Genomic DNA, 12,165 nt, shown 5'->3' on the forward strand with positions numbered 1-12,165 from the left:
CCAGGTAGAGGAGGGAACGGTCCGAATAGATGAAGACTTAATGAGGTTGCTTGAGAAACTATCAGATGACAAGCCCGTGATCCAAGGGAAAGGTCAGGAGGCACCGGAACTAACCATACTTCGGAGAGAAGAAACAGTGAACAATACTGACGTCTCAAAAGGAAGCATCACTGATAGCAGGGAAGTTGTGCGATCACTAGTTGAAAAAATCCCCGAAAAAATTCTGGAACAGACAAAAGTCAGGGATAAGAAAGTAACATTCAGAGAAGAAGTTGAACACCTGGGACTAGATCAAGAGTCCGGGGAGTGGTCCAGATTCATGGAAGAAGACGAAACCGGAGAAGGGAAATTGTCCGGGGAGCGTGAAGAATGGGATGAAGACTCGGATGAGAGCAGCGAAGACCAAGACAGTCTATGCATGATACTGGCGGAAGAGAAGATAAGACAGCACGACAGGGAATTACAGACGGATCCATCTTCAGGGACGTACAATCTGTAAATACAAGAGGTACGAGGTGGTGAAGAGCTCGAGAAAATAGCAGTTTCAAGAAAACCACTAAGGGAACTATCGTGCAACTCAAACGTCAGAACGAATCTGGTACCAGAAGACGACATGAAAATCGTGAAAAGGATGATATGTGTGAAGCTGAGCGATGACATCCACAACCCTGGTGAAATGAATGGACAGATCATGGCGCTAAAGGAGCACGTTAAGGCGAGATACAGGCTGTCTAACCTAATAAGGGCCCAGAAGAATGACAAAATGACAAGTAACCTCTCCAAATGGATCCATTCGGGAGTCAAGGAGAAGGGGGAACTTGAGGAAGACAGCTGCAAGATCTTGAGCCAGTTCTACAAAGAAAAGAGAGATTTACTTTATCACACAGCTGAAGGGGTGGTAGCGTGCAAGAGAAGAGATGAGGAAAAAATATTACACAAACACAACCTCATCATACTACCACAATTGTACCAAACGGAGGTGCTTTTCAGATCACACGACCAGATGGGCCACCAGGGGATAGATAAAGTACAACAAAGGATACTTCACAGGTTTGATTGGCCGGGAATGAGAAAAGCTTGCGAGAGATGGGTGAATGCCTGCCTAGCATGCCTTCAAGTAAAAGACCCAAGGAAGATGAAGTTTCCCCTCAAGTCTGTCGAGAGTTCGGAATTCAATGAAGTGGTGCAGATAGACCATCAGAAAATCTGCATGACGGAGTCGGGTTATAACCAAATACTAGTTATAATAGATCACTTCACCAAGTTGGCGGAAGCGGTTCCGTGCCAGACAGCCTCGGCAGAGGAGACATGTGATCACCTGATAACGCATTGGATATCGCGGTATGGTTGTCCAATGACTTTCCAGTCGGACAACGGCAAGGCTTTTGTGGGGGACTTGACAAAAGAATTGATGAAGAGATCACACATTGCTCAAGCACACTCGACGACCTATCATCCACAGACCAATGGGTTGGTAGAGAGACAGAACAGGACACTGGTCAACATGCTCAGGGTGTACTGCTCGAGATACATGACGGACTGGGACAAATACCTGCCACAGGTAGTAGGAGCCTACAATAGTACTCAGCACTCAACGACGGGTATCAGTCCTTTCATGATGTTGACAGGCAGGGAAAGGGCAATGCCTATAACATTCTTCTACCCGGAGTACGAGGGGAAGAGGACGTCACCTCAAGCATACGTGAAGGAAGCGATCAAAAGACAACAAGAGCTAAACGAGCTATGTCGGAGAAACACGGCGCAAGCGCAAATGAGGCAACGCAAGAAATATGACGAAAAGATACTAAGAGCAAAGCCATACGAAGTGGGCCAATACGTGTGGGTCTTCCAAAATGTCATACCGCCCAAGGGAACAAAGAAACTACTCAAGAAATGGAGAGGACCGTTCATGATTACGGAAGTACATCAACAAGGACGGTTCTATCGCTTGAGTACAGGGCGAGCAGCACATTACGAAAATCTGAAGCCTCGCGTCCCGTCCCCGGAGGACTGGTGCCTACCAAAAGACATGGAAGGTCTTGAGTACCTGGTGGTGGAACCAGCGTGCGAAGTGAATGAGAAAGGCACTAGAGAGAAAAATGATGGAAATGAGAACTTGAGTTTGGACGACAACGAAAAGATAGAAGTGGAGTCGGATGCAGGTTCATTTGTAGAAGAAGACTGGAACGACCCAGAGCAAAACGAGGTACCGAAGTGGATGGAGCCGGATCGACCAACACCACCGGAAACCAGGACTGGCAATCGTAAACGAACAGGTATGAGGTACAATAGGTACGGGGATGACTTCTTGATCGATAAGATACAGCCAGACAAGTTGGGCGATGAACTACTAAGTGCAGGCGAACTGGAAGCCGAAGAGGAATGGCAGGTCATTGACGATGGTGGACATTATCCGCAGGATGATTACTCGACGCCAGAATTGGAGACGGATCTCGAGCAGAGTGAAATAGAAAGGAGGGAGAACACGAACTTGAGGATTCTAGAGTGGATGCGTGATGTCAAAGACGAGAGCCGCGAAGGACAAAGCATTCAGCAAATCGATGTATCAGCAGCAAATTACATGAAGACAGAGGACCCTCTTTTCGGATGGACAGCAACAGACAGGCCACTGGACATCCCCAAGGACAATTCAGACCCGACTACATCGACGGGGACGTCGATAAATATTTTTGTCCGGGGAGTGGGGGTAGGACTTACCCACACCGAAAATTTGATGATAAGGAAGCTCAAGGAAGTGAGGGAAACAAGCGGATTGGAACTGGAGGAAGAAGAACCAGAGCCTACCATAGGAAGGAATTTCAAAACGAAATTCGAAATACCCAATGAATACTCAGAGAACATCATGATAACGGATAGCGACTTCATCCTGTCAAACAGGACCAGCGCGATCTGCATCACGGCGGACATGAGTTTCAAATCAAGATTGGAGGCTGACTTCAAAAGAGAGTACCAGAACGTAGAGTTTCTGTTCAGACAGAGGCCAGGACTGGGAGGCATTGCAGCGCTTCCACCGTCAGTGGCACAAGTCCCGGGCAAATACCTCTGCTTCCTAGTAACGAGAGTCAACGACAGAAACACAATTGATCCCGAACACGTGATATTGGCACTGACAAGACTACGTGACTTCATGATTGAAAGAGGAATAGTGGAGGTCTCGATGCCGGTGTACGACCCAAACAGGGGCAAACTGAGCTCGAGGGAATTGTACGCTATCCTACATGTGGTCTTTGCAGAAACAGAGATAATGGTGCATCTTCACAAGAAGTACTACTTGAGCATTGCCTGAGTCGGGTACATGGAGGTATCAGGTCGGGTGTGAGGGAGGAGTCTTGAGTTAGGTACTGGGGTGCGGCGCAGGTAAAGGGATCTTAAGATGTGATTGGCATGACAATTGAATTTTAAAAGAAAGAATTGATGGTGCTAAAACATAAAATGAATCTGCATGTTCTTAAGGGAAAATCCAATCGAATTGCTTTAAGTGATATGAGAATGATAAGATTTTAACCATATGGGTAGAAGGGGGGTCTCTAGGTTAGGAACGTGACATGCTAAGTTTTAATGAGCTTTCTGTTTTCAGATCGAGTTTGAAAAACAAAGTTGAAAATCCAACTACACTCAAGCGAGAAACAGAAAGAGAGAATCTTGATTGAACACGCGATAATCCGAATTTACAGCAAGTACTTGCAAGAGAGCATTTCTAGAGAATTCTTGAATTGGGTAATACTTGAGTTGGTAAGGTAATTCTTGAGTTGGTAAGGTAATTCTTGAGCTGGTTAACATCTACCTATATACATCCCGAAGTTGCAAAAATGGCAGACCGATTCTGGAACTCCGTGCCCGCGGCTCTGAAGAAGCCCACTCTTGACGAGCTGTACAGACGCTTGAGGGACCTGGACTACACCCAGATAGACGAGAGAATGGCGGTGATGCTGAATGCGATCCTCCAGTTGGAGGACCAGGGTGAGTGCAGGGAGTCTGCGACGGAGGCTGTCTTGATGGTCGGCTACACCACCGAGGGCATATCAAATCGAGAACAGACCAGATGGTTATCTTGGAATGCGGATGGAGGAGTAAGGGGCTTTGACTTGGCAAGAAATCCTGGCCTGAGTAACAACACCGAACACGGCGCAGGAGAGTTTCCGCTACCGACGAGACCAACAGCAAGATCCACAGGCCAGAGCTCGAGTAAGGTGCCGTCGATGTCGCGAGCGCAACAGACGACAGAGGCATATCCGGATCTGGGGGTTCTAAAGAAAGAGCTCGAGAAGGCGCTGAAGGAAAGGAATAAAGCGAACCTCGATCGGGATCAGGCGAAGCTGGACAGGGAGAAGCTTCAGCTGGAGAGAGACCAGGCAGTCGACGAGCAAGATCAGACGTCGAAATTACTTGAGATGCTAAGGGCTGAACATCAGCAGGAGCTGAGGGTGCGGGAGAACGTCGCAAATCGTGATCAACTGAAGTCGGAGTTGGAAAGGATAGAACAGCGACAACGCGAGCTTGACGCACAGAAGGGAGCCAGGTCAAACGAACGAGTGGTGACCAGCTCGAGGCCAGAGTCGCGCATGGAGGTGGATGAAGCTCCCAGGGCTAGAGGACGGTTCAACCTTGACCGCGAGGCCAGAGAACACATGAGCGAAGGGTTAGAGGTCTGGATACCGAATGACGTGACGCCTTCCTTGCGCAACCTAGAGACACAACCTGTACGTCCTCTGATGGATGTGGTGTTACCAGGATATACCCCAACCTCGACCTCGAGTGGCAGTCAGGTGAGTGGCGCCTCATCGCGCCTGAAGGAGCTAGGCGAGAAATTGCAGCAGCAGAGTCGTGAAAGATCGACAAGGCCAGAGCTTCCCCCAACTTGGAGGGAACAGCCGGTCAGGAATGTCGTGATCGCAAGCTATAAGAAGAATACAGAAGGGAACTACCACAGGCACAATCGGCTGGACTGGAGTGCGGAACAGGGAGCCAGGAGGGACTGCTTCCATGACGCAGCCTGGGTGGAGTATCTAGCGCCACCTCGTGTGCCAGAGGGTGCAGTTCACCTAATTATAGGGGATAGCCTGGTGCGGGTGTTGACCCAGATACGGTCCCATTGGCAGACAGGAGTCTTGAGTTTCGCTGGAGCTGCCACGCCACAGATGTTGGCAACCCTGGACATGCTAGGGATGACCAAAGTTTACGCAGTGACCCTGATGGTTGGGACCAACGACGTGTCAAGGGGAGAAGCGAGGAAAGTAGCGAGGCTGTGCGACAAGATGAGCTGCCTTCTTGAGGAACTGAGGATCCAGATGGACCCCATCCTGCTGACGGTATGCACGGTCCCCTACAACATGATGTTTGATCAGCACGCCCTAGAGATGAACCAGAAGGTGCGGAGCCTGAACAAGATGATCCGAGACATACACCGGAAGAGTGTGCTTCCTCTCAGGCTGTTGGACATAGCAGAACGTATGGAGAAAAAGGGATTCCCTGAAGACACCTCAAAAGATGGAATCCATTTCGATAGGCCAAGGGGAGCGGAGTGGCTGAACGACGTCTTCCAGGAACATATTAACACGCTAGAGGCGGACCTGCTGGAGACAGCCCAATTCACTTTAGGACCACCTCCCAACCCACCATTCCTTGCCTCGAGGGCCTTGGCTGGTCGCTTGGGAGCGAGAGTTGATACTAGAGACAGTTCAAGGAGCAATCAGACCCGATTGCAGAGTGCCACGCCAATGGAGTCGGAGGAGGTAGAGTCATCAACACCTCCGGGCTCGGCGATGTCCTCTGTGGTGGTAGCAGATGGCAGGAGAGAAAAGAAGTCTATGGAGACTGCCCGCTTGAGATATCCTGAGAAGGTGAAGGAACTGGATCTAGAGAGTTTGGAATGCAGACGAGAGTTGGCGGAAACCCTGGGGATCGAACGAGTGTCGCACGAGGATTTGAATAGACATCATTGCATAGACTGGTTGAAAGCTCACGAAGCGCACTTCTCGAGAGCGAAGTTAATGGAGACCACAGACCTGACTGGAATTCCCACAAAAACGATCATGGGACCCATTAACTACAGGCCTCTCAAACTGTTGGGGGGTCCTGGACTTATAACAGAACCTCCCAAGCACCGAACTGGCATCGCTAGGATCAGGTTGGCAACACCGGCGCAGTTGAAGGTGGTAGACAAGCTACTCAATCCGGGGGGAATGGAATTGCCTGATGCCGCTTACGAAGGTCCGAAGTTGGCAGAAGATCCCAGGTACGGGAAGCCCTGTGGTGGCACCCAACTGGCCAAAACTCTGGCAGTTTATGAAAGAGCAGATCCAGCTGCTGCAAGAGTAGTCATTGTGGCGGGATCGGACTTCGAAGGAACGTCTCCCAAGTTGTTCTGGCCGGAGACTCTGGTATACTCCTTGCCAGGAGCCGAATTGAACCAGATGTTGACTCTAGTGGTGGCAATAAAGTCGGAGATGCCCTGTGAACCTGAGCTGCTAATGTTTGCAGGAATGAATGATCACCTGCACGCGATGGGACTTCTTGAGCAACTGAAGGGCAAGGAGATTCCGACATCAAAGAAGATATGGGAGGCTATTCAGGCGTTATTTGCGGCGATGAATGAGGTACAAGAGAACGTAGCCTCGAGATTTGGGTCCAAGACGAAGGTGGTGTTTACCACATCCCCGGGATACGCAAATATGCCACCCGCCCTACAATTCGTGTACGCGGTCTTGATCCTGATAGCAGAAGGGAGTGAATGGCGGATTCTGATGGCAGCCCCCAATCGAGAGCTGGAGCCATTGAACTTGAGGCTTTACAAATCAGAATTGCCGGCCGCATGGGCTGACATATCTCATGCACTGAGGGGCTTTTACGGACTGGCCGACGTCCTGATTGTATTGGATGAGGTACTCTTGCTAGAGATATCGAACTTTGCTAGACAACTCAAGTTCAGCCCAGTCATCGGGGACGACCACCCGGCGATAAACCAGTTGACGGCCAGCCTGTGGTTCCGGAGTATGGATGTGAAAGTCGCAAATTCCACCAGCAGGACTAGAGGTCCCAGCAACGAGAGAAGAAATGTGGTCGAGACGGAGAAACAGTTAGAATCGATGAAATATCGCTTGACTCAAGAGAATGGCTGGTGGCCATTCCTGACACCAAGGCTGGAGAACGTCATGAATAAGACGAGGGAGGAAGCACCACTCCTCGTGAAACAAATCTGGAGTTTTCTAGAGAAGCAACTGGAGCTAGCTGAAACGAGAGACATGACGGTGGCTAGATTTGTCTCGGCCACCAATGAAGTGACGATTGGAGGATTTTGGAGAGAGCACGCCAACGGCGAATTGAAGACTAGGAGAGATTACGAGATTCTCAAGTTCTTGAGTCCTTGCTGGGAGAGAGAATTCTTGGCAGGAGTGTTCGGCACCACGGCGACTATCTTCGGAGCCTTCGTACAGGAGATACTGGGCATGTCCATCAGCCTGCTCTTGGCCCTGTATTTGGTTTACCCCAGATACTTGTTCAACATGGGCCCAGCATACATGTTTAGTCGAGGAGTGGAGACACTTCGAGTTGATGGGTATCTGGCACTAGTACTCTTGACCCATGGGGAATTGGTATCGTTTCATCGGTTAATGGAATATGGAGAACCTCTGTCTATGGGGAGAGTCCACACGAGCATTGAAACCAGCTCCTACAAGTGTGCCGCAGGGTTGAAGACACTGCTGGTGCAATACCTCATGATGCAGAATCGATACATGACGGGTGAAGATGAGAACCCAACCTCGAGAGAAGAATGGGAGAAGGCGAACAGAGGGATGCCTCTGTTGACGGACCTGTGCCTGGCAATGAGGTCGGACCCAATGGGGATAATCCGAGGTCTAGAGGAGGTGGTGACCTGCATCTATGGTCCAGCAGTGACGTACGCGTTTCCAGACCCCCTGGTGATAACGTATCGTCACTCGGTGACGCACTTGAGTCTCATCAGCGTACTGGATGGTACAGCGCTGAATTGGTGTCAGCAGGAGGTGCTCAGGGCGCGTATGAGCAACACGGTACTCTTCGGAAAAGTGAAAGATGCCGAGATGATGGTGTGCAACTTCAGGGGACAAATGCAATGTAGAATGGGAGGCAAGCGAGAGGGCCTCATTGAAATGTATCCAAAGTTTTGGAACCTAAACCCATTGACGGCCAACGGACGAGAAGTCTTGAGAATCCCCGCCTGGAAGGAGTGCTTTGCGCTAGTCAAGAGGGAGCTGGAGGCCATAATGGAGAAAGAAATCCTACCAGCCACCATGCCTGAGTTCCCGACAGTCAGGAGGATGACCTTGGGAATGAATAGTCCCTTGGTGGTTCCCTCCATAATGGCGAAGATGATGACGGAGGAAACGCAGAGGCATTTCACGGATGGCTGGGATCCCCTGTTCATCGGCTACACGGCGGCAGTCTACTTCCACACCAGCGAGATGAAGGTAAATTCGTGGACGACGCAAGCGAAAAAGAGTAGAGGTTCGCAGCCCCCTGGATATGAGGTGCGGAAAGTCTTGAGGACTCTTGAGAAGGAAGGACTTGAGAATATGCTACCCATATGGGATGATGGCAGGATGATCGTGATGGAGGGACACGTCGCATTGGTGGACGAGATGAAATTTGCCACGAGAAAATACAAGGCACCCTATGGCTTGGAACAAGTAGAAGTGACACAGGAGGGAACAGAACTAGATGCAGCAGGTCAACTGCATGTAGCCCTGACGGAATATAAAAAGCTGGATCCTACGACACCGTCACCACTGTCTGTAGACACGCCTGGAGACAAGAGGAGTGGACCCGTTGAAGATCGATTCAAAAGAATTCTCGAGAGAAGAAGAAATGAATCAGAGGAAGAGAGTATGGATGAAACTCTCAGTGAAGCTGGAGAAGACATGGAGGTGGGGAATACACCTGAACCAGGGCCATCAGGGGAGGAACTCACCACTCAAGAGCTGTTGAAAGACTTGAGCGAAGAGAATTGGGCAGATACTGCCACACCACCTCTGAACCCGTCCCCGCGGAAGAACCTAGAGTTGCCATTGGCAGGTGAGACCTTCAATATGGGGATGTTACTCTTGAGCTCGGAGGAAAGGGAGAAGAACACGTTCGAAGGGAACAGGGACATATTCTTGGGATCTCTCGAGGATGACGCTTGGCAGGAATTCCTGGGGGAATTCAATCGAGAAGTGGGCAGCGAGACGACGCTGGACAAGTTCAAGAAGGAACTGTGGGACGCAGTAGTGAGATTCGGGGAACCGCTCCTGATAGGAACGGGCCTGGATGAGAAAGCAAGAAAAAAGCTGCTGAACAAGCTAGTGGAGCTGAGGAACGCACGATCGAAGACTAGAAAAGAGAAATGTGAGGACAGCTCTACTCTGAAACAAAAAACTGTGGATAAAATGGTTGATGATATAAAAAGGGATAAGGTTGGGACTAGTAATATGATTAAAAGTACTAATATCCTTAAGGCTCGAGCAGGGGGGAGGCAAGAGTTGGAAGGAGTGGATGGAGAGGTCGAATCAATGATGATAGCCACAACACCCTCGAGCAGAGATGTGAAGACTCGCAAGAGGAAGAGAGAAGTGGAAGGATGGGGTAGTCCTTCAGTGGATGCTGTTTCGGAAGGAAACTTGAGAGAGACGGCGCCCATCGTTTTGGCCCGATGCAAGACGGCGGCATACAAGAACAACTCGGAGCTCAGGAAACCACTTGAAGTAGAAAAGGAAATAGAGGTTTCCACCAGTTCGACGTCAGAAGAAGACTTCAAGCCTCAGAAGGTAAACGTGAAGAGAGGTTCAACGAACGGACAGGTAGGGGAAGTGGAGATCGGCAAAGAATGGATCTCGAAGGCACATCAGGACATGGGCAAACAAGTGACGAGTGATCCATTGGAGAGGAACAAGACGAGGAACACTTCCCGGACGTGGTGGGTGGCCCTCGAAACATTGAAGGAAATGGAGGACTGCTTGAAGAAGTTGGACAGTGGAATAGCTCGCAGGCGACGCAATTGGGCCACCCAGCAAAAAGCCGAGGTTAATAAGATAGAGATGGCAAGTCATCTGAAGAGGTCCTGGCAGAGTTTGTTGAAGGATCATTTTGAAGAGGCGATGAGGACATCCTCATCAGCACCGCCACTAATGGCGAATCCCTTCGTTAGAACTGCGGGACAATTAATGTTCACCTGGAGTCTGGTGGGAATAGAGTTGGAGACATTGACCTCGTATGACAGGCTGAAGTTGGGAAGCAAGAAGCTAGAGGTGTATCAGGCACTGATGCAACACGTGGCCAGGGACAATTCAGGCTTGAGCCTGGCTAGAAGAAAAGATGCCACATGTTTCTTGAGATGGACAATGTCAATGATGTCTGATAGCACCATCCTGGCATGCCACCAGAGAGCAAGTGGAAGTAAAACCATGGAGAGAAGAGTCTCAACGATCATCTTGAACGTATATCAGAGTACAGGAATAGAGAAAGAAGATGGTTCCAGACTATCCTTAGAGAACCATCGAAAGCTGGACGAGGTACGGAGGTTCTCTAATAAGAAGTTCGAGGAAGAACATGATGTTCACCGTAACCTGGCCTCGTCAGAACAGTACTCGAGACTCAGTGAGAAGGGGGAATACCAATATGTGTCTGGAGTGATGGGAATAGCCTACAATCCCTTCTTGGACTCGGAAGCTGGAGGAGCCCACAGAAACCATGAGGTAGCGGAGCTACTGAAGTTTTGGACAGAAAGAATAATGGAAATAGACGCGGTGGAAAAAGAGGGGCCGAGCCTGGGCCTGATTCTTGAGAAAACACCAGAGGTGATAAGCATACCGCGCTCAAACAAGAGAGTTGAAGTGAACATGGGCGGTGGAAATGGCTTGTTAACCACGAACTTGGGAGTGATATGGAAGCTACTAAGACCCTCCTGGTGTCCACATCCACATGCAAGTCTAATCGAGGAAACCACAGAGCGAGTGAGGTTAGCACCAACGGAAGATGAAGATCTGGCGAAGTTGAGTGTGCTACATAAGCTAATCACGCCCCAGATGCAAGAGCCAAGCGAAAGGACGAGCGACCCCGGGTCAGCAAAGAAATTGGAGCCGGGTAGCTGTCTGGATTCGACGTGTGGGAACGGAGAGCACATCTGCGATGGACGGTCATGCGTCAGAATACTGTCGTTTCAAAAAGAAGACCTGGTCACTTGGTTCGAAGACATCACAGAAAGGGAGAAAAGTGAAGTGCAAATAATAGCGGAATGTTACGCGAGAACCACGGTGAATATAGCGACAGCTCTCGGATTCTTCTCGAGAATGTGTGGTCTGCAGGCACTGGAGAGACTGGAGTCTGAACATCATTTAGTGACGGCGTTGAGCGTAGAATCATGGCCTGGGGTGTTGCAGGTGACTCAAAAGCACATCCGGAGCTGGAAGGTTGGTCTTGAGGCGGAAATGGGATTTCCCATGAGCGAAGCTTATGGCTTGCCATTGAACGCGAAATCGCTGATAGGGTCAATGATGGCCAACTTGTGCGGAAGTCACTACCCGCTACACATGGCGATGGTGGAAGTGTCCAGCCAGAGAATACTGGTGGACAAGGCCTTCTCAGTGCCCAAGTGCGTGAGGTTGGCTCGGATGTCGCATCACTCGCACAAGTTGTTGAGAAAAATCAAAGGGACAGTACCAAAAGAATTGAGAGATGACTTAAGCGAAATCTGGGGAGAAGATCTTCTGAAGTTGGAAAGAGAAAACACGAGCGATCACGAGAGACAAAACGTGATCGGGAAACCTGTGGGAAGTACTCCGAACCTGGAAGACAACGACACGATGCACGAGAAAATGATGGAGCTTGAACCTCTCTTGGAAGCCTCAGGGGAGCGTAATCTCAGGAGCATTGAGATCTCTCATGGGGAATGCCCATGCCACTGTTTGGCACAAACGGTGTGGTATCCAGATCACAAGAACCTTTGCCTGGTGTGGGATGTGGAAGAGATTCGGTCGATCGGACTACCGGATCACCGGCAGAAGGTGACGCTCTTAGTAGTGAGTACGATGTTAGCTCTGAGATGGATAGAGGAGAATATAACGAAGTATCGGGAGGCGACGACGCCAACGGCTGAGTCAATATACGCGATAGACTACAGCAGGAGACTCG

This window comes from Symsagittifera roscoffensis, chromosome 6, assembly GCF_963678635.1.
Source record: "Symsagittifera roscoffensis chromosome 6, txSymRosc1.1, whole genome shotgun sequence".
NCBI lineage: Eukaryota > Metazoa > Xenacoelomorpha > Acoela > Convolutidae > Symsagittifera > Symsagittifera roscoffensis.